Source organism: Simochromis diagramma, unplaced genomic scaffold, assembly GCF_900408965.1.
Source record: "Simochromis diagramma unplaced genomic scaffold, fSimDia1.1 OVJJ01000348.1, whole genome shotgun sequence".
NCBI classification, from domain to species: domain Eukaryota; kingdom Metazoa; phylum Chordata; class Actinopteri; order Cichliformes; family Cichlidae; genus Simochromis; species Simochromis diagramma.
This window is the reverse complement of record NW_024386755.1, coordinates 343870-367439: the sequence shown is the minus strand read 5'-3', so window position 1 is coordinate 367439 and position 23570 is coordinate 343870. Positions and strand designations below refer to the sequence as shown.

General features: G+C 41.6%; 1 protein-coding gene across 3 annotated transcripts in view; it reads left to right on the top strand.

Moving 5' to 3' along the window:
- numbl (NUMB like endocytic adaptor protein) overlaps positions 1–23570 on the top strand; it is a 64781-nt gene that overhangs the window by 6000 nt on the left and 35211 nt on the right. Inside the window, exon 1 of one of the 3 annotated variants that reach the window (XM_040024169.1) lies at positions 9397–23558. The exons of the other annotated variants lie outside the window; for them this stretch is intronic. The gene's annotated coding sequence lies outside the window, so the exon portion shown is untranslated. Of the gene's footprint in view, positions 1–9396; positions 23559–23570 lie in introns of those variants that run through there. 3 annotated transcript variants of the gene reach the window in all.

Genomic DNA, 23570 nt, shown 5'->3' with positions numbered 1-23570 from the left:
TTGGTTGCCCCTCCAAACAGAAGGTTTAGACAGCTGGTTCTTTGCACTTGAGGTGGTAATATTAGGATGTCCCCTCTATCATACAGAGCCCAAAAAGTTGTTGGAAAAAGAGCTTTTAGCTCTCAGGGAGAACTTGCGCGTACACTGACCTATTATTTGAAGCTTGCGACACACAGCCATGTAAATATTGATGAGTAATGAATGTCATTTTGAGTTTTTATAAATTCAGCATCTTACACTACACACTGTAGTAACCCATGCATTTCTTGAAGGAAAAACTGTGGAAATCAGTTTAAGGTGTGACGTCTGAAAACAAAAGTACCCGAGGGAGCCGTGCAGACCCAAGAAAACACTCTAAGCAATACCAGTCCAGTGATATAGATAATGTCCCAATACATTTTAGATGGCGCCCAAACAGTTTTTGCAGAGGATAAAGTAAAATATCAGTAACAAGTGGACGTGTAAAAATGGCGCCCTGAGAAATGAAAAATAAGTGCTAAATAAGCTGCACGTGTTTCTTTGGCCTGTGCGAACCAGTTTGTGTCTCGCTCCCGCTACACTGCGCTCGTAAAACGTACGACGGCACAGTGAATGTGCCAGCGAGGCTTTCGCTTTATAAAACATCCTCTCTGTTTACTGGTGCTATGACTCATGGTTGCTATAGTGAGGAGGCTCTGACAGCAACGCAGCTGATTAGGAGCATCTGACTCCACATGACTGTACCCCCCTTCATCTCTCTCTGTCTCTGTGCCTCCACCGGTCCGTCTCTCTTTCTCTCTCTGGAGTTCTGCATCTTTCCATTTCTTGCTCTGTTGCTATCTTTTCACTCGCTTCTCCTCTCCTTTATTTCCACTGTTCGCTTCGCCTCGCGCCTTTCCTTCCCCTTTGTTTTATTCCTGCAGCACTCACCAACCTTTAATATAGCTCGTATAGATTTTCTTATTTAGACTGCTGCCCTTCACAGCTCCCTATCTTAAACTCTTATGACTTCTCTGATTTCTTTTACTCGTCTTTCAATCATCTCCATCTGTTTGTCTTTCTGTGGTGTCCAGCTTTACGCCAGATGCAGCTCACTCTCCGAGCTGCTGGCATCACGATCGCGATCAAGGGAGGAATAGCTGGAAAGGATCCCTCATGAAAGACAAGAGATTGTCCTTTTAATGCAAATGAGAAGTATTAATAAAGATACAGATTTCACGAAGGAAGTAAGAATAACCTATTAAAAAACCCTCACACCACAACTATTAACCACAATTGAATCACCCTGCTGTTGAGACTGAAATAACCTATTACCCATCTTATCACCCACTGTGCCGAGTACCACAGACACGCTCTAAATCTTCATGGGGAAATTATAGCAATGCCACTGAATACTGTTGAGTGTACCCCACAAGAGCACAGCGAGATAACATGATAATGTTTGTAGTAAAATTAGCAGTTACATAAGGGATATTTGTAGAGTTTCAGGAATGAAAGGAAGACCTCATCAGCAGACTACAACCAGAGGAAAAATCCTTATTAGCAGACTAGAAAAAGCTCTAGAGTGTAGAAATAAAAATATCAATCAGTAGCCTGTATTCCTCTCTCCGTATAAAGCAATAGGTTAATGTTTTAGAAAATGTGCTTCACGGTATTAATGAGAGTTAAAACGTGTTAAAATGTGAGTCAAAATAAAAAGCTCCAGCAGCAGCACGAGGTTGGCGTAGGTTCTCATAAAACACCGGGGGAAATGACTCTTGTAACGCCTACACAGATCAAAACGATCCTGCTGGAACCTCTTAAAAACATTATTTGAATCACATCATTATATAATCAAGCAAGAAAGTTTATATAAACAGTTGCTTCATTTTTGTTTTTGTATAAAAAGTATTTCACTGGGATTTTTGTGATCCGCTGTATAGTTTAAATCGTCTTTTTTTTTTTAAAATCAAACTGGCATTTTGATTTTAAAAAATACCATATTATGAAGTAACATAGACATGTAACTGCACTGTGGGTAATATAATTTACTGTTTTCCCAACTTAAAAATAAAAACAGCTACAGTTTTTTTTTTTTTTTTTTTAAATTTAGCAACAGGTACAGCATCATACTGAAGCCACCCCTGTGTGTGGACGCAGGGTCTGTAACCCAGAAACCAGCTGCACCCATGTTGTCACAGCTTGGAAAAGAAAATGCACAACGACCAATTCAGAAGAATTCAGGACTATATAACCACAAAATTTATACAAACCTTTGATTAAAATAAAAAGATTTAATCATATATGAAATATTTAGTCACTTAACATATTTAAGTTACATTTACACTTGTTCGATAAAGTGTAGAGCTAGGCTAGCAGCCTCACCTCAGTGTCTCTAAAACCAACTAATTAACAAATTATAACAGCTGACATTCAGTGTAACTGTGTGCGCTCCTTGTGTCATTCAAATTATGCTTAAAACTGTTTAAAAGAAAATGTATCGTACAGAGACAGACTCCTTTTGGATCCCAATTAGTGCTACATAGAGCTGGGCGATAGAACGATAACGATATGTATTGCGAAATAACTTTTTCTCGATAGAAAAATTTAACTATTGCGATAGGCCTCACCGCTCTTGTCCTCTTAAAAAAAAAAAGAAAGAAGAACAGCCAATCCAAATTAAGTAGCGCAGAGCCGAACCAATCACAGCCGCAGCGTCACGTCACGTGACTCGTTATATTATCCATTTTTGATCTGCACACAGCTGTTGCCACGAACGTCGCACTCGCTTACATCATTGTCATGAGACACTCTCGCAAAAAAATCACGGTTTTAGTAACGCAGTAACGCAGCGTGCTTACGGGAAAGTAACAGTAATCTAATTACCTTTCTAATTACCTTTTTTGCAATCCCTTACTTTACTTGTTACTTGAAAAAAGTAATTGGATTACAATAACGCGTTACTTGCAACGTGCTACTGCCCATCTCTGCCAACAATAGACGGCGTAAAAAAACGGACAGCTCTACTGAGACAACATCCTTTTGTTTGCGAAGTCTTAAGATGAGGGTTTCTTCCATCTTGGCTTAAAAGAACCAGATTTGACAAAGAAGGTTGAGGACTGTGAGACTGCTCGCTCATTGGCTAAAGACTTGTCAATCGCAAGTCATTAACCAACTGCATACCTTGGATAAATGAGTGACTGAGACAATAAACTCACCAGGAAAGTGTTTATGCGTATCAAGACAGAGCGAGGTTTTATCTACGCCTGGATTTCTTTTTGCAACCACAACTATCGCCATCTGGTGGCCTTGAGATAGAATGCAGGTTTAAAGGACTTTCGAATCTGCTTCAATTTTTTGACCCAGAAGCTATGTCCATCTTTATACCATTTGTGACCCTGAAGCATTGTCGTCCTTTCCCTTTTCTCTTCCTTGTGTGTTGTGCAACCTATGGTCACCCCCACAGGTGTCCATAGATATTATTGTGTTTATGTGTTTATTATATATTATTCATCAAGTTATACATACAACATATAAAGCAGCATTAGCATCATAAAAGTACAAGAATATGTTTTTTTCACCTATTATTTCATAATACATCGTCTATAGATAATAAGTATTTTCACAGCATAAAATACCCTCCCATTCTAAAAAGTCGCATGCTCATATGCTTGAAATTTTGTGGAGTAACCTGCTATATATTCTGTCCCCTGCAACAGCAGAATTACACAAACAGGGAAATGGACTCCAAATCTTCCAAACTGCTTTTCTCATGTCAGTATTTGCAGTGGCAGATGGATGAGGCTGCAGGCCAAGAGGAGAGGAGAGAGGTGAGGAGCCATTGTAGGCGCTGGAAAGATGGACGGGGAGATGAAAAGAGGGCAAGATGGAGGAGGGAGAGGTGTCTTGTTTCGCAGGCGAGCTGCACTAAAATGCCATAGTGGGGGGAAAAAACCAAACAAGCATATGGGAGATGAAGATTATTGATAGCGTTAGCATTTAGAGTGGATTGTTCCTGTCGTGACTGCTTATGGGCTGTGAGACAAATACTTTGTGAAAAGTGTAATAGAAAGCAACATTGTGATTGATTGCTGGTACCTGCGCAAGTACCATATTGGACAATATACAACTAATAGGCTGTGCCTGACCCTTTCTCTACACTCTATCTCTCACATTTCTCTCCTGATTCTTGTTATAATGTCTTTTTCCCGTTTCCTCATAGCCCTCAGTTAAAAAGGACCCTCCTTTTTTTTCTGCTCTTTATCAGTCTCAGTTTTCTCTCTTTCCTTTCTTCATTTGTCTCACTTCCCCCTCCTCCCTCTGCCTCTTTTGGCCACGGGAAGTGGCAGTCTTTGCCTGCTTGCTCCCAGAGGAACAGACCTGCCTTTGTCTGTCTTCACTGTAGGAAGATGAGTAGCCAGTCCACCCAGTAAACCCAGTAAGTCCAGTAGGAGTGAGGGGGTTGTCTGTGGCGAGCCAGCCACCTAGAACGCCTGTAAATCAGCCAGCCACTCAAGCCAGGGCCTTTCCAGGTCTGTACAGCCAGCCAGCCAACTAGGTATTATGTCAGACACTCACGACTACTGGAAGGAGTGGACAGGGAGGCACAGTGGAGACGGAGACAGAGACTCCAAGCGCATTTGAAATGTACAATGGCTTTGAAATCTGAACAGCGATACGTACATTTCCAATGCCTGGAGGAAAAACCCAAAATGTGAAATTATTGCAGCATAATTTGTTACCTCATGCCAAGAACTGAGAGCAACCAGTGGGAACTGTCAGATGATCTAAAACACCATATGACATGTACGACCTGTTTATGCCTGTTTCTGTGGAATATAATTACATGATTTATTTGGTAATAGTCAACTTTAACAAAAAACACTGACGCATGTGTGTGAGAGAGGGAAATAAAAGCAGCGCTATGATGTACAGATACATGTACAGATGTGAGCTGCAGGGAGATTTGCCAGTGTTTGTTTTCACATGAAGAGGCATTAAAACTTTAAGTTAATTCAGCTATTTCCTCAATAAGGCTAACACCTCTGCCCGCACTAAAGCAGTGCCTGTAAGTTCCTTATTATTATTATTATCAGCAAAACAAAATTCAAGTTACATTTGTCTCTTATCACTAAGCTTTAATTTAAACAAAATATTGCTTTAAATGTTGAAGAATTACAGCAATTCCTGATTTTAAAGTTTCCCCAATTTTTGTTTGTTTAAATATAATCGGACACTAGAGTCAAAATCTGTTTCATGGACAGCTGTGGGATATCCTCATTATATCATTATTAATGAATTAAGCTGGGAAAAGCTCTACAATTCATTCCAAGGGTGGCGTTGGCATTTGGAAGCTGTTGCTGTGAATTTACTAAATGTCATCAAAGGAGTCTGAAACAGGCCATGTGAGGATGCAATCCATCAAACAGATAGTGGGAACAGAAAAGCAAACAGGCCTGGATGTCCATACAGGGAGTGCAGAATTATTAGGCAAATGAGTATTTTGTCCACATCAACCTCTTCATGCATGTTGTCTTACTCCAAGCTGTATAGGCTCGAAAGCCTACTACCAATTAAGCATATTAGGTGATGTGCATCTCTGTAATGAGAAGGGGTGTGGTCTAATTACATCAACACCCTATATCAGGTGTGCATAATTATTAGGCAACGTCCTGTCCTTTGGCAAAACTGGTCAAAAGAAGGACTTGACAGGCTCAGAAAAGTAAAAAATAGTGAGATATCTTGCAGAGGGATGCAGCAGTCTCAAAATTGCAAAGCTTCTGAAGCGTGATCATCGAACAATCAAGCGTTTCATTCAAAATAGTCAACAGGGTCGCAAGAAGCGTGTGGAAAAACCAAGGCGCAAAATAACTGCCCATGAACTGAGAAAAGTCAAGCGTGCAGCTGCCAAGATGCCACTTGCCACCAGTTTGGCCATATTTCAGAGCTGCAACATCACTGGAGCGCCCAAAAGCACAAGGTGTGCAATACTCAGAGACATGGCCAAGGTAAGAAAGGCTGAAAGACGACCACCACTGAACAAGACACACAAGCTGAAACATCAAGACTGGGCCAAGAAATATCTCAAGACTGGTTTTTCTAAGGTTTTATGGACTGATGAAATGAGAGTGAGTCTTGATGGGCCAGATGGATGGGCCCGTGGCTGGATTGGTAAAGGGCAGAGAGCTCCAGTCCGACTCAGACGCCAGCAAGGTGGAGGTGGAGTACTGGTTTGGGCTGGTATCATCAAAGATGAGCTTGTGGGGCCTTTTCGGGTTGAGGATGGAGTCAAGCTCAACTCCCAGTCCTACTGCCAGTTTCTGGAAGACACCTTCTTCAAGCAGTGGTACAGGAAGAAGTCTGCATCCTTCAAGAAAAACATGATTTCCATGCAGGACAATGCTCCATCACACGCGTCCAAGTACTCCACAGCGTGGCTGGCAAGAAAGGGTATAAAAGAAGAAAAACTAATGACATGGCCTCCTTGTTCACCTGATCTGAACCCCATTGAGAACCTGTGGTCCATCATCAAATGTGAGATTTACAAGGAGGGAAAACAGTACACCTCTCTGAACAGTGTCTGGGAGGCTGTGGTTGCTGCTGCACGCAATGTTGATGGTGAACAGATCAAAACACTGACAGAATCCATGGATGGCAGGCTTTTGAGTGTCCTTCCAAAGAAAGGTGGCTATATTGGTCGCTGATTTGTTTTTGTTTTGTTTTTGAATGTCAGAAATGTATATTTGTGAATGTGGAGATGTTATATTGGTTTCACTGGTAAAAATAAATAATTGAAATAGGGTATATATTTGTTTTTTGTTAAGTTGCCTAATAATTATGCACAGTAATAGTCACCTGCACACACAGATATCCCCCTAAAATAGCTAAAACTAAAAACAAACTGAAAACTACTTCCAAAAACATTCAGCTTTGATATTAATGAGTTTTTTGGGTTCATTGAGAACATGGTTGTTGTTCAATAATAAAATTATTCCTCAAAAATACAACTTGCCTAATAATTCTGCACTCCCTGTAGAAGACAAAGGTAGTAGATGATGACAGGATCCTTTCTATGGTAAAGAAAAATATAACATCTGGACTTTAGTCTGCTCTACTCAAACTATAAAATAAATACAAAACTATTATTATACAACAATATGATAATGAATTTTAAGGTTAGAAATAATTCGCTTTGAAATCTAGAAGTTTCATTGCAATTTAGGATTAATTTTGGTCAGTACAGTCTTATTTATATAGCACCAAATCACAACAAAAGTCACCTCAAGTTGCTCTACAATAATAAAGACAAAGGCCTAACAATCAAAGAGACCCCCTTTGAGCAAGCACTTGGCGACAGTGGGAAGAAAAAACTCTTTTAACAGGAAGAAACCTCCAGGCTCCGGGGGTGGGGGACAGCCATCAGCCTTAGCTGGTTAGGGGCCAGGGGATCAGTAGTTCCTTCACATCCGAAAGTAATTATGTACAAAGTTTTTTTTTGTTGTTGTTTTTTTCCTTTTTTTCATTTTCTTTAATTTAAAAAACAAAAATTCAACCTAATTCAATCTCCTTATGGTGACGAGGTACCTCAAAACTAGTATGTTCAAGACTTAAAACTCTTTATATAAGAATTTTCTCAAACGACAGTGGGGAAAATGAATGTGGATTTTCATTTCTAGAACTGGAGTCCTTAAAAAATGTGGGCGGCCACTATTGCTCTCTATTAGCTTAGTGCAAAGAGTAGCCAAATAGCTAGCTTGCCCTGTCCAACACTAAAATCTGTCCAGCATTTATAAAACTCATGTTGAATCTAACATGTAATAAAACAAACAACAAGTCATAGCTTGTTTGTTTAAAATGGCCAAGTTGTTGAGAGAGCTAGCTAAAGCTGACCTAAGCTAGCATCTTGCTAAGTGTTGTTTTTAGCATTGTAACTGTCAATAAAATGTTAAAAAAGTTGAAGCTAAAAGTTCCAGATTGTGGTGCAGGGTGCCATTTCTTCCTGCCAAGCTAATTAAAGTAAGCTGATATCCATATTTGAGAGAAATACAGTGGTGGTGATTTTCTCATTTAGCTGTTTCTAACAGACAACATATTCCCCAAAATATGTCTCACTGAGTAAAGGGTTTGCGTATTACGATTACTGTTATTTACTTAATATTGCTGAAGTAGCCTTTTAGTTTTGGTTCTGATTTAGCAATGTGAGGAGTGACTCCTCAATAGCTAAATACACAGATAAACTTCATAAAAGAGAGGCACACAAACGTAATGAAACCATAATCCCGGCTTATTGACATCAAGTTTCTGAGCTATCTGTCTGTGCAAGTTACCATAAACACACTCCTCATTTAGAAAAGACTCCACTATCCACACAAACGTCCTCTCTTAACCACATAAAGAAACCAAAAACATTCAGTGACATTGATTTTCTATCATATTTCAAAGCTGAAACTGCTTTACATTGTTATGAACAATACGATCCTTCAGATATCATTTTCCCAGCTTTGTCTACACTCTAATATGACTCCAGATATGATGAAATCTAGGATAAAGCCACAGCGCTTTCTCTCTCTCTCTTTTTCTTTTCCAAAAATTATGTTTTAATGGATGAAGCTTCAAGCACCTCAGGCCTCAACAAGCCTTTACAAGGAGATCAATAGAAAGTATATAGACTGTCCTCCCACAGGCTATGTCTGCTCTCGCCTCAGATCACAGAGGAATATCGTGGTGATGCCAAGGCGACACCCAGCCAGTGTAATGTAGAAATGATTTGATGTAATGGGAACACTATGTTGTGATGAGGTGGGGCCTCTCTCCCTTCATCTCTCACCCCGTAGCACCCCTTCAGTCTCTGTAGAGCCGAGCTGTCCGAGGAGGTGAGAGCTCATTTGCTATTCTCTTTAAGTTCCCCTCCTTCCCTTGACATTACTCCTCGTCTCCTCTGCTTTCAAAGGCGAGGTACCAGTAGAGTGGCAGGGTTTAAAAGAAGGAGAGGATGCTGGCCGAGGTGATAAGCAGTTGTGAGGAGAATGTAGATAAATGGCTGCAGGGTTGAATTGTCCGGCTCACTAGATGGCTGCTTGGTATGTGCAGGGAGAACAGACCAAGAGAGTCTAAACCAGAGATGTTGTTCCCCGGACCTTATGTTCGACACCTCTGGCCTAGACTTGTTTCCATAAGTGCATGGTTGCATGTTTACATGCCTTTGTCCTAGGATGCTCACTGCGCTCCACACAGGGAATGCGTTATTGCTCCCACTCTGCATTCCTAAGGGCCAGAGGAAAATCTTAACCCCTTTTAACCCTACTTTTTAGCTGTTCACCAACTTTGAAGTTCCTTTTTTCCTTTTTCTCTTCCTGCACTTCTCTCTCTCACTCACACACACACACACACACACACACACACACACACACACACACACACACACACACACACACACACACACACACACACACACACACACACACTAGACTACAGAAAGCATGTATTCAGTTTACACTGTGGCAGCCAAGTGTTGCTGTTCATGACTAGATATTTGCTCTTGCTGAGGTGCAGCTAAGTTGAACGGTGCTTGCTTGATGGTGATGATGATGTGGCTGCAAAGTTGGCCTTGTTTTCATTTAAAAAAAAAAAGGTATGTTGGAAGTTTTTTTTAGACTGTCATGCTCTTAGAACTGAGGAGGAAAACATCCTAGCGTGCTGGTTTCTCATCCTTGCCTTTCCTGTTCCCCTGAGACGTGACTTGATGGACAGATCCCAGCCCACAGAGCAGTTGCATGTTCACCAGCTGCCTGTGAAGTGCAGGACTGTTTATGCAACGCTGTCTGTGTCTGTGCACCACAGCAGCTCCACTTTCAAACCATGTCCTACCACTATGTGCTAAAGTAGCTCTTAAAAAAAATGCATGTGCATACTATGGTGTCTCATGAATAGCGTTACATTGCCTGGCGATCCACACGTACGGAGCGCATCCGAAACATGGATTTTGTATTCATTTCATATCCCTGCAAGCTGCAGATCGCAGAGCTCAGCACTCATTTCTTTCACTTTTCTCCACTGATCCCCCAGTGCAGAGGTACTCTTTTAAAACCTTGCCTAACATGTGAAAATAAAACAAAAATCCTGCCATCTAAGTGTTTGCCCGAGGCTCCAGCTTTACAAAGTAAAGTTTGGGGAGATTTGTTTGGGCCCCCCAGTGAGCTGTGTGGGCTCATCTCTCCCGCGTGCATCAGTGGACCGCTGCAGTAGTGATAAGAAACAGAAGTTTGCATTGCTGTAAAAATGAAAAACAGTGTTCAATTTGAGTTATGTTAGGTATAAAACAGCAAAATCTGGGTGAAATGTAGGCATATTGTCATACATTACCTTTCTGAATGAGCCACCATGAAGTGTTCTTCAAGTGCACTTCTTCACCATCTGTGTAACTGTACATCACAAAGCTGCCTGTGTGTGAGAATCTGTGCGTGGCTCTATTTAGGTCTGTGTTATCTAATACAATCTGTCCCCATCTAATATTCACACTGCTAACCCTTCAGGGAGAGGAGAGGAGGAGCAGAGAGGGATTTGGCATGCCAATAAACAGATTTAATACACACACTTGGAAAAAAAAAGTTATGTACACATTGGCAAATGCCACAGCAATCAAGTGGCCAGTGTGGCATGTCTATACAGTGCTGCAGACACTTCGTAGGTGGACTGAAACTTAAGTCACAAATGCATGTGTGTGTGTGTGTAAGTGATTTATGTGTTCCACACACACACCTTAATGTTCAGTAACCATAAAAAAGTTTTAAAAGCATACGTAATGGTGTCCTAGATAATCGTGTGTTCTTGCCAAATTTAAACAGCTTTTCTTATATTTTACATGGCTTATATTTTAGTGTATATTTCAATTTTGGAGCTTTTAAGTTAAAACATTTGAAGACAGATGTGTGGGCTGTTTATTGGTGTGGCCAGCTCCTTTTTAACCAGATTTTGCAGTTTTAGTCATGAGAATCAAAGCAAAAAGTGCTCCTCTTGGAGCTTTTAAGAACGTTTGTGGGGACTATATTGTGACATGAAATAAACTAGAGGACAGAGGAGGCTTTTTGAATTGACCGATTGACTGCCTTCTGTTTAATAGTGTAAAGTTATGCTGCGCTGTGCTTTGGTGGAGTCACCCAGGCATGCTGTTTGCTTGTGTTGTTGAGGATGTCAACATGCAGTTTATCCCAGAGTCTGTCGGAGACCGGCTGTTATCATACAGACACAAACCATAAAATGGATTTCATTTTTTAAAAATCTTTTTGTAAATGAAAGAATTAAAAAAATAGCAGAGATTCTCTGTATCTCAGAAGTGACTTTATTGTTTTTTTACTTTGCCAATGTTGTGCACGCCATCATTTTAGTTTCTTTCCCCTCTAAAGCAAGTATGGTCTCCTCTCATTCTCTTCCCTTCACTTTTTCTTTTCCTCCTGCTGTAGATACAGCAGATTTGCCTTGCCAGCTACACGACAGAGTGAAAAACAAGAACAGAGCTTGAATCAATTACTCACTGGATGCACTTGATTTAGTGGTGCTCCGTATAAGCACTTCTGAAGTGATGCTGTCTGAATCGGGCGAGGCAACTTTTCCTTGTTTTTTCTGCATAAATCAGATCTGATCGGTGCTGATCTGCTGTCAGCCTAGATGCAGATCATAATGAAGGAGGAGCTGGTGAGATTGTGAGTCAGCCTCTCTCTTCCAAGAAGCTTGATTTGAAAAATGAGAGATGCACTTTTGGAACAGCAGCTCGCTCTTTTAGAAGGATCACTGACGATTCTTCCACTGAGTTACCATATTTGGTAAATTTTGTCTTACTTTATAAAAATGAGAGCAAACAGCGTGGCCTTTTAAAAAAAAATTAGTTAATATAAGCACAGTGTTGATGCATGAATCTCTTTGGTCAAAATATAAAAGCTATGAAAGCATGTACATGGTTTCTTTTCCCATCACTGCTAATTCTGCGTCTCTGTGTTGCTTCGCAATCATGCATGAGTCACAGGCTTTGGGTGATCTATCCAGGGACATGGCTCCGAGTTTGAGACGTCAGTTGGGGCTTGTTGGAAGACGTCTGGTTTAGAATAGTTCCATATCTCCAGGGCTTTCGTTTGGGGCGTGGTGCTGTGTCTTACCAAGTCTGCTTCAACACCGTTATGGAGCAATCAGAGAGACAACTGTCCTCCTACTGACAGATGGTTGTGTGTGTCTGTGTGTGTGTGTGTTCCTGCCTGCATTTGGGTGAGGGTTCCAGTTTGTTGGGGGAAGGGAAGTGGAGTTTGGGGAGGAAGAGGAGGTGGAGAGTTTTAGGGAGAGGTCAGCAGAGGCACAGCTGGTGAGACCCCCAGTCTAACCAGCTGCTGCCTCAAAAGAAGCCTGTCAGCAGCCTGCCTGCCTGGATGTACGTGCCTGTCCCTTTTCTTCTTTTTTCTTTCTCTAACTCACTCCCCCCAGCTTTCCCCCTGTCGTGTCCTCTTGCAGACTCAGCCCAGCTGTTCCAACCTTTCTATTCCCCTGTCACAATGCATCTTGACCCCCTTGCACGCATACAAAAAACCAAAACTAAACAAACATGCACGTTCTTCAACGAGAACACGTGTGTGAGCACCTTTAGACTGTTCAGGCTGTATCCAGCGAGTCACATTAAACATGTCCCACGAGTGCTGATGTATCCGTTAGAGTGAGTAAAAGCCTAAGGCTGGAGTAAATCCACCAGCTGAGTCTTTGGGCCCTCCAGGATGGCTTCTGCCTTGTATTTGGTCATGGGAATCAGTTTTACCCTTTACTTGGAAAGCCATTCATTTTTTATGTTATTTTGCATCAATATCAACTTGCTGAGACTTGATACATGCTTAAGATATGTAATTATTCAAAGGTAATTGCTCATCACTAACACATTGTCATTGTGCTGCCAAACAGGGAGTGGAAAACGTGGCTGTGTGGAAATGTGATATTGAAAGTTGGCTAATGGAAAAAAGCGGAGAATTATTGAATACTTTGTTTCAGTTCCAAAAAAATACAAAAAAAATACAACTTGTTCATAAAAAGAGAATGATTAACTGACTGATCATTCAGGAATTTCTTATGGCTTGGTGAATAATTCCTGGGCGCCTGTGGCTCAGGTGGTAGAACTGGTTTGTGGATCGATTCTCTGGCTACTCCAGCCAGCATGTCGAAGTGTCCTTGGGCAAAATATTGTTGGCCCAACGGATCATTCGGAGTGAGAGTGTAGACAAGGTGCTTAGGTATAGAAATGAATGTGTGTGTGATTGGATAATTGAAGTTTGCAGTAAAAGCTCTCTGTATTCAGAGTACAAAATCACTATGCAAGTAGCAGTTTACCATTTAGTATATAGCTCTTTGGGTTATGCTAGTATTGGCATATTAAAATGCTCACATGCTAACTGATGTTCGGAGGCTATAGCGTTTATTATGTGCATCATGTAAGCTTGTTAACTTGCCAGACCAAGATAAGTTTAGCAGTCATTAATTCGGTGTTTGAGTCTCGCACTTTCATGCGTGCTTTTTCGTGCACGTTAGCACATTAAGTACAGCAATGTGAAGTCTTCTACAAGTACCGACACGGTATTCTCATACAAAAGTTGCAGTCAGAAAACTGTAATACTTATAATGTCCAATCCTTGAAAGCACCAACAAGCCCAGATTTCTGGAAGATTTCTGCATGAGTTGTTTGCTGCTTTAGGACCGCAGAAGCCTAGAGGCGGTTTACGGTGATGGACTGCCGATTTCATTAATCCATCAGACTTTACGCCTTAACAAGTTAATTGTCTTGCTGTTGTGAAACTAATGGAATCACTGGTTTCCTGGAAGGTAGGAAGTCAGTCTGAAAGCATGTCATGTGCTTTGATTAGCTGTAAGTGGTTATGCAGCATATGGAAAAAATGCGTGGGCGCATGAAACTTCCAGTCGTGACTTTCAAACCGAAAACCAAGTGAGTGAATGACTAATCATTTTGATGAATGAATAATGCATTATTTGCCTCAGTAAATGCATTTGGCTTTAATGTAATTTAAAGAATATCTACCATATGGTCTACGTTCTGGCTTCTGGCTAGTTTCCCCTGATTTGCTTGATTAACTTCAAGTTCAAATCTGAACTCGGGGGGCCACCCAGGCTGCACCTTGCCATCGGTGCAGGGGTGCCACACCCTCTCTCTGCCCCTCTTCCTCAGCGCTATTGTTCCTTCTATGACAAGGACCACGTGCCCCCCTATTCAGCATCCTGGTGGGGGGTAGGCGGGCTCTTTGTCTGCCTGCCATTGTCCCAGACACACACGCTTCCATTTGACGGACACACGTGCTGACAAAAGAGAAAGGGAGTAGAAGAGGAGGAGGAGGGGCCACCGCTGGCCATTATTCTCGATGGTGGTGGCGGTGAAAAGACGAGACGCGCTGGCCATCTGTGGTGTGTGTTTGTAATCTGTAGTGACCGTGTGTGTGTGTGTGTGTGTGGATGGGGGGAGCAAGGGGATTGCACACACACACACACTTCTCAGTTTCTAAAAGAATTCCGCCACGCTTTTCGAGGGGTGTGATGCCTATTGAAATGGCCTCCCCTTTACGTTCGATGAGGTTTTGTTTTGCTCTGAAGTGAGGTTTGAAAAGAGAGGAAAAAAGTCAAAGTGACCGATAACTGTTGAAGTCAAATCAACATCCTAGAGAGAAAGCAACTATAAAAAAGTCTCTAATTCCTTTCTTTTCCCTTTTCCCCTCTCCTCTCCTCTCCTCTCCTCTCCTCTCCTCTCCTCTCCTCTCCTCTCCGTGCCAGTGTGTTTTCCAGCCATGGGCCTCAAACACCAGTCCGCTTGTCTTTCTCGTCTCTGTCTGCCTCTGGCCTGATCTCTCTGCCTGAGGGTCTTCACCTCTACATTGTTTACTCTGCACCATCACAATCTCCCTCTACTTCCCTTTTTTTCCCCAACAGAGGTTAACTGATAAAGCCCCGCTGAATCCTCTAAACATGGGTGAGCTTTTTAGAAGTTGCTCTAGGATGTTTTTTTTTTAAAAATGAAGCTGAGATATGACATAACTTTCTTGCCTTCCTCTTTTTCCCATTTCTCCTTAATTCCTGCTTTCTTTCACATCCACGCTTCTTTTCTTCCCTCTTTATTCCTCCTCAGTCTTTGTTGTTTGCTTCTAGTCCTGTTTTTCATTGACTTCCCCTGACTTGTTTCCATGCATGACTCTTCTTTTCTTTATCCCCAAATCCCCTCCTATCATCTCCTTTCTGCTGAGTTTTTCTTCCTTTTCTCATCTCCTCCAGTCCTTTAACAGAATCAGTGTATTTGGTGAATGCTGCAGGGCATCGCGTGCCTAATAAAAGCCACGTTTTGCACATTTTCTTAATTTTATTAAATAGTAAATAGCCATGCAAAATCTTGTAAGCGTGTCAGATTAAAAAAAAAAAAAAAAAGAGTTCTGAGACACGTCACTTTAAATACTTCTGGATATCAGGAAGCTTATCCTGTCGAGCAGCGTGCAGCAGCGCCACCCCTGTATGATCTGCCTGACTTTCTAAACTCATTTCCTCTGCCTGTGTGTTGCTGCACGCCCAGCTTGGGCTTTTAGTGCCGGTCGATAAGACATGACCACCCCGTGAAGGTCATTCTGTCTCACTTCTCCAGAAACCAAAACTCCCAAACCTCTGTAAAGGCAGCCACAAAGATAACACAGCCCGTCTGCAATTTCCTCTCATGTCCCAGTTTTCTTTCTTTCTTTCTTTTTTCCTCTTTTACTGTAAATGGAAACAGTTTTGCCTCTGAGATGTTTTTTGTTCCTGTGTAGTAACTTTCTGTGTCACCAGATGTTGCTGTAAGGAGGATTGTTGCGATGTCGCCAAAGAGAAAAGGACACGACTGTTTCCTTGTGGCCCAGAACATGCTGGTGCGTCTCGCTCTTGCAGGACAGATTTGAGGGCAGGCAGACAGATGGTTGGTGTCACACAGGGAAATGGATAGACTGACAGACAGATGGATAAAGACACAGCTTGATAATACATGCATATATATACAGAGAAAGCCTCGGGCCTTCTTAATATGTGTTTAAAGACACAAGTAACATTTAAAAAAATATAACTATGTCATGCAAAATAAATATTTTCAAAGGGGCTTTGAAGAAAAAAAATGCCAGTTATATCTATGAAACTGTATCTTCAAGCCAGCCTTTTAAATCAGCACATCCACCAAACGCTTCCTCTTTAGGAATGTGGAGACAGACAGAGGTCTGTCAGACAGGCAGCAGCAGAGCGATGGGGCAGATGTTAAAAGCTTTGAAAGCCATATTGATTTTTAGACTTTAGGCCTCGTATGTTGTTGCTTTAGATGCAAAACATGCATTATGTATGAATGCATTGTGTCACAGTCAACACATGAATTGTGAAGAAAACTCGAGTTCACATGCTGTTCATATCTTGGGGGGGAAGCTCGGATTTAGTATTCAGTGCACGTACTGAAACATGCATTCCATGTATCAGCAAAGTGGATTAAAAAAAAAAGAAGCTTCCTGTCTGGACAGGAGGTCGGAGGTCAGAGGTTATAGAAGGCAGCCTGGGGAATGATCCACACAAACACATGCACACAGAAATACAAATGCACAACCCGGACCAAAGGCAACTGGTCTGCATAGCAGTGATGCTCCTTCCATCCAGCAGGGGTGCTGTTACACAGGCAAAAAAACCCAGATCTGCACTCCTCTCCTCTACTCTGTGGATTTTATAGCAAATAGATTTTAATTTAAGTCCTGTGCATGGATGAGTAAATGATAGCCTGAAAATAAGAGAAAGATGTCCTAAAAGTTCTTGCTTTGATGACATTGCTGAAAAACCTATAGGCTGCATAATAAGAATGCAGCCTATAGGTAGCAACAACTTTGAGGGATAACACAAATAAAGGTTTCTAACTTTTAGTACAATAAAATCCCTTATATATTGGGGTGTACAATGACAAATAAAGGAACCTTGATCCTCAAACCTTATTAATAATTTACAGAGTGACCATTCAAAGAATGGTATTTCTGTCAATACAAATGGCTACAAGAGCAGCTACATATGCCTTTCACAGGAAATGAGGAGCTGAAAATGCAAGAAGGCTGTTTTTCTCATTTTCTTTAGCTTACAAGGCCGTAAAGTGAAGCAGTCTCATAATCACTGTTTTAATTACACTCCAGTAAAAGGGAGTGTGAGCGAAGATAGAGGCTAAAGGCTGTTCAGTGCACTTACAACAGGGCAAGGGATTGAAAATGTTATTCCAATCCTATTACAGTGTTTCTATGGAGTACTTACACAGGGTACCTGGAGATGTAAATATGCTGTAAATATGCTAACCACGGGCACTCTGATTCTTCTCCTAACTACCCAGCATATATATTAATACCCTGTGTGCATAAAGCATCTACACTGTAGTTTTCTAAGCTGAACCATTTCACAAAATGTGATGACTTTTTCATTAATTTTTAATCTCAGTGTTTCTTTCTCACCCCAAAACACTACCCCACATCTCTCCTCCGTGCTACGAAGCGCTTGTTGTGATCAGCCAGGAGGGAGGTCTCCTTTCACCCACAATGTTGTCACTGTCTGTATCTCTCTCTCTCTCTCGTCACCCTCATCAGAACAGCCAAATTGTGTGTGTGTGTATGTGTGTTCATGCTGCTTCTCCACTTCCTCCTTCTTTCTATTTTTATTCTTTTCCAGAGTTTCTCTCCCAAATATCTGTCACCCTCACACTCCCTCCTTTTCCCCTCATTCTCCTCTCACTCTTCTAGCCCACGAAGAAAAAAAACCCATACCATTGGTTGCCATGGGAATTGGTTGCCATGGAGCAGCAAGGTTTTCATGTGGTCCTTGCATGTATGTGTGTGTGTATGTCTACTGTAGCGTGACAGAGTTTGGGTGTCATGTTGATTGGGAGTAGGGAGAGAGGTAATGCCAAGCAGTTGGCCTTGAACACCTGACCCATGTGCAAATGTTCTCACACACACACACACACACACACACACACACACACACACACACACACACACACACACTAGACTACAGAAAGTTATTGATCATGTATCCGAGCCCCAGGCCTGATCAGTTAACACCCACCAGCCGTGTGTATGTGCATCCAAAGCCACTTGAAGGGTGCGCTCACACACTCCTCCATCGTGTTACAGTTGGTCAATGAGGCTTTGTCTGTAACTACAGGCTTCACGTTGGTCTGTAGAGAAAGATAAGTCAGGGATAATGGAGACATATGATGATGGAGAGTCACTGAGGAGAGAAAAGATAGATGGATGGAGTGGGAGAAGAAAGAGAAAGCAGTACTGACCGGAGGTAAAAAATCGATTTAAGCAGCCTGTCAGGATAAGGCACTGGATTTGGCTGTCAAGCGTCGATATTGGATGACCTGTCCATCCGTGCACTGTATTACAGATTTTGATGGGGTGGAAAAAAGAGGTCTTGGTGGATTCTTTGATGGAGCTGAAATCGAAATATATTAGGCATTCTTATCACGCAATATGATCGCTTGTGTTAGCTTAAGCTGAAGTCACTGAGGTGGTGAAATGACATATTGATGAGGTGAAGTGGTTCGAATTGACAGATGTAGCATTAAGAGTGGACCCACTTAAGGATCACCCATCTGTTTCTTTACAGAACACCGCTGATGAAGCTGACGTTCGACACTGGATGCATAGTAGAAGTTAGCAATATGCTATATGAAATCATGAAGTTGGTTTCACCAGCCTGCAAGTTGACCTCCTCAATTTAGTGCTCTCACCAAAATTTAAATAGAATTACTATTAGATTTATTGCACAGCACTACCATGGGGACTTTATTGTGGTCCTGTAGTGCACTATTTTGTTGGGAAAGTGCTACTGCCATTGGAGGGCATGCTTGGTCTGCAGCAGCGTTTAGGTGGGTGGTGCCAAGACCCAAGGTTTTCTAACAGAAGGTGGTATTGTACTGAGATGAGCAGTGTTATGCTTTTTATCAGTCGCTGCTTTAATCTTGTGGCTGATCACAGTATACAGATACTTCTACTCATGATTGTCGGGGAGGTGAATCTTTGTGAGTTGAAGATATAGGAGTGCTGGATAGAAAAGTTGATGCACGCCCTCCCCAAAGAGGCCAAAATCAATCATCGTGTGCTGGGTTCACAACTTTTTGTTATTTGACTGCTGAATTACAGACAAGTCTTTATATGTTTTGTAGACACATGCCTTCACACTAATGCAAACACTTCAGGGTGCATGCCTAAAGCATGTGGTATGCTAAAAGGAAATTACATCATAGAAAGTGGCTGGATTTCAATGTCTTCCACTTGGCCTAGAGCAGTGGTTCTCAAATGTTTTCTGGTATGTTTCACTTAAGCTGAAAGAAGTTCACCATCAACACCCAACATTTCATCACTGCAGCTGTGTTTGTAGACAAGTCGACGTCTTCCATGCAAACTATAGATGACTCTGCTAGTCACGAAATAAATCCCAAGGACATTTTTTGGTGCAGGACCTTCTTTACGACCGATTTCACCCAAGCAAAAACCAGTAACCTCCAGCAGTCAGTTGGCCCAGCAAAACACATTTTTCCCCTTACGACCGGAGGTTGCCAGGGGGTCGCTGACTGGTCTCTATGCTTGTGTCACTGCGGCCTTAATCTTCACCCCATTGGCAGTGACTCTGTTTCCTTAATGGGGCCAGCCCCAAAGTTTGAGATCCACTTGCTTACACTCCATAAAGATTGTTTATTAACTGTATGATATTGATCTGTTGTCTATCTGTCTTATTATCCATATTATTTTTAATAGTATTGAAGGAGTGTGTGGGAAAAATGGCTTCCTCTGTGCAGCAGAGCCAGAATCCTGACATTGTGAGTTCAGAATGACCCAATTTGATGTCAGTGCAGTGACTCATACTAAAATATAAAACAGCTTTAAGAAAAATGAATGACTTGCCCACTAATCACACTTGATTTGTTTGAGTCCCATTTCAGATACCAGTAAGGGTTCACAGTTACTGTGCGCCGGCCTGTACTTAAGATCCCTGCAACACTGGAAGAGTGCTTATTTGAACAAAGAGTTAGATAATTGACTATTTGTAACCTGACCGATTGTTAGTTGTGGTTATGTCTGTGTGACAGAAGGAGCCTAAATTACATTCAGTCAGTGTCGGTTAAAATAACAGACTATTATGGAACCACTAAGGCATGACGGTTATAAAACCACACAGTCTTAAATTCAACATCTTTGCAGACATACACACAGCATTACACACACACACACACACACACGATCATGTTTCTGGTGGAACAACTTGATTGTAACACGTGCCAGAGGGCTTACTTATTGTGATGAGGAAGTGTGTGTGTGTGTGTGTGTGTGTGTGTTACCCACCTGGCTGGTGAGCTCATCTTGTTTCATAACTACACAGCAGTTATAATAAGCTTATGCTAGTTAGGTCTGCCCCGTAGACAGATATACACACTGAGACAGATGAAGAAGCGTACAGTGCGATACAGTAGAGCACTAGAGTTAGAATATTATAGATATATTATGTAGCACACCTTTCTCACTCTTTTGTCTTCTGTGGCTTTGTCTTCATCGCCACATATTTTTAGATCCTTTTCTTTTCTCACCCTCCTCTTCTCTCCAGCTCTGCAGCTTTCTCCTGAAGGAATGAAAGAGAAATGAGAGGAGGACGGCGAGTTAATAGTGATCAAGACAATAGAATAAAAAATTGTTGGGAAGAGATCAAAATTAAACAGCGAGAGAGATCTTAACCTTACCGTCGTTGTTCATAGTAAGCCTGCATTGCATCACCTTTAACAGGTGTAGTCGCGTCCGTTTTTTTTTCCTGTCACCAAATAATTGCTGGAGCAGAATTTAATATGACAGTGTAGATAAACAAAATGATTGCCTGTGGCATTTTGTTTCTTTTTCTAAATGTCACAGTTTTTGCTGTGCACCTTTTTTAACAAGGCAAGCAGCTTATCTTGCAACAACAACGTGTTGAATTTGCACGCCTTTATAATATGAAATTCAAATATTGGCCTTTTTCAGGTTAAGCCATATTAGTGGTAACAGTTTTTGGAAGAAGTGTTAGAAATTTCAAGGCTACTTGAAACCTTTTGTTGTCTTTGTTTTGTCCCAGGTCTGTAATCAATCCTTATCTAAATGTGAGGGTTTTTTTTTTATTAGCACAAAATGTGACTTAGCATCATAAGACGGTGGGTAAAACGGCAACAATTGTATGTGTTGCATGCTGCTTGTGTTGAATGAGATTAGTGGATTAGATGCGATTGTTTATGGTGCTTTGCTGATCTTTGCTTCAGCTGCATAGCATATTTACACATTTGTTTGCGGTCTTGTCTAATGAAAGAACAGTAAGACAAGTTTACCCGTGGGAGCATTTAAGGAAGAGTCACAGTGTTGTTAGGCCTGTCACCGTTTCACTGTAATTGTTTTCAGCTCAAAGTGGATTTATTATTTGTGGATATTTTATGTGATGGATGCTGCCAAAGCATTAGCACACAAAAACAGGGATGTGAATGTACATCATGTTATGTATATTATATTCAAGGAAAGCCTGAACGTGTTAGCTGTCGACTACAGTGTGATTTTTGTCCCGTCTTCCTCTGTTCATCCCCAACTGATTGTGTCTGATGGCTGTGCCTCCCTGAGCCTGGCTCTGCTGGAGGTTTCTTCCTGTTAAAAGGGAGTTTTTCCTTTCCCCAGTCACCAAGTGTTGCTCAAAATGCTTGCTCGTTTGATCGTTGGGGATTCTCTTTAATATTGTAGCATCTTTAGCTTAAAATATAAAGCGTCTTGAGGCGACTGAGTTGCGAGTTGGTGCTGTATAAATAATATTAAATAAAATTGAACTGAATTGTCTGTTGTCGTGATGGAAGTGGTCTCCTGTAGGATGACGGTGCCTCCATCTATAGAGCTCAAGGGGGTCAATGAATGGTTTGAGCTATGGCATAGAAACTGTTTTAGCAGTGTGTGAGCTGGAAAGGTTTTGAAAACAAGGCAAAGGCTTTGCCCACAGCTAAAATGACTGGATGGTGTTGGTCTTTCAGATGAATAAAGAAATACGGAAATAAAAGTCCATGTGAAGGAACCTAATGTAAGATACAGCATGAAAGGTGACGGTGTTGATTGTTCCAAGCTGGGAGCGATAAATGCCCAGAGTGCCGTATCTAAAACAGACACGTGTAACACCAGAGCACAAACGGAGCGTTTTGATCCCGCTCAGTCTCATCTATCGCTGATCTCTGGCTCTGGGTGTTGGAGGGTAAACAGCTTAGAGGATGATCTGGCATCATGGAAGCCTGGGAATGTGTGAAAAGAGAGAGAAGAGAGAGACTAGCCTCAGGCTACAACTACAGCCTAAAACAAAGACTTAAAAGTCTGGCTCCAGTTGCAAGTCACACCTTGACTTATATTAGAAGGCATCTCAAATCCTTGTGATCAGATTCAGCTTCCTGACAGATATTTGATTTTATCCACTTGGAAACAGCGCTAAACCTCTGATACTGTTGAGCATACTGGTTGTTGTCTTGTAGCCTCTAAATTTCTGAGTGTAGGCTAGAAGACATTAACCTTACCCAGGTGGCTAAGAAGAAGCAAATCATCTGTGACTGACAAGACCGTCATAGTCCACAGTGTACATTCATACTACACAGTCCAACAGTCCTGTTTGACTCAATGACCCCACCCCTCGCCGCCCAACATATTAAATTTAGTATTTATTTATTGTCTAATCCCCAAACTTCTGTCAGTCCTCTTACAGTAGCTGTGCCTCTCTATCTATGCACTGCTGCCTTTGTTTCCCACAGACCCAACAGTCATCTTCATTTAGTGTATGACATTCAGCCTAACTCTTTAAGTCGCCCAGCCCTTGCTCTTCTGTATCCCCAGTTTTAGTAGCTATGCAAAATGAAAACAGCCCTGCTGCAAAGCACTGCGTTGTAAGGCGTGTGTTGGTTAAAAAAAAAAGTGATTAACAAATAATATCCCCGGCATTTGGTTTGAGATAATGATTCACAAGTTTGAGAGCTTATCAGCAGCCAAAAGTCTGCACAGCATTATAGAATTATGATCGGGGATTCACTGATTTGGAAAGTTATTTCAGCATCAGTAATGTGATCCTTCATAGAAACCATTGTGTGGTAAACAGCTGAAATGTGGTGTTCAATATATAGTCTAACTGCCACAGATATCGGCTGGCTCGCTGATGTTGCAAACATTTTTTTTTTTTTTTTACCAGAGTACACTGAACAAGCAAACCTTTTCGTCATTGCAGCCGTAACCTGGTCCAACCTCTAACATCTGCCCTTCATTACAGAGGAGCTCCACCAGTTTCACGCATTGGAGTCTGTTTAGCTTTGGGGACGTCATATGTGGAAAAATATTGTATAAAGCCACGAGTGACTCGGGATGGAGAAGAAATTGGATTAACTTTGATAACGTTGCTTAAGTCATCAAAAAAACTTTGGGTTAGAAAGAAATTGATACCAGACCTCTGTGGAAAACTCTTCATCTTTGATATAGACCAGAAGTTCTAGCAGCACCTGACTCACTAAGAAAACTGTAAGTAGTGGA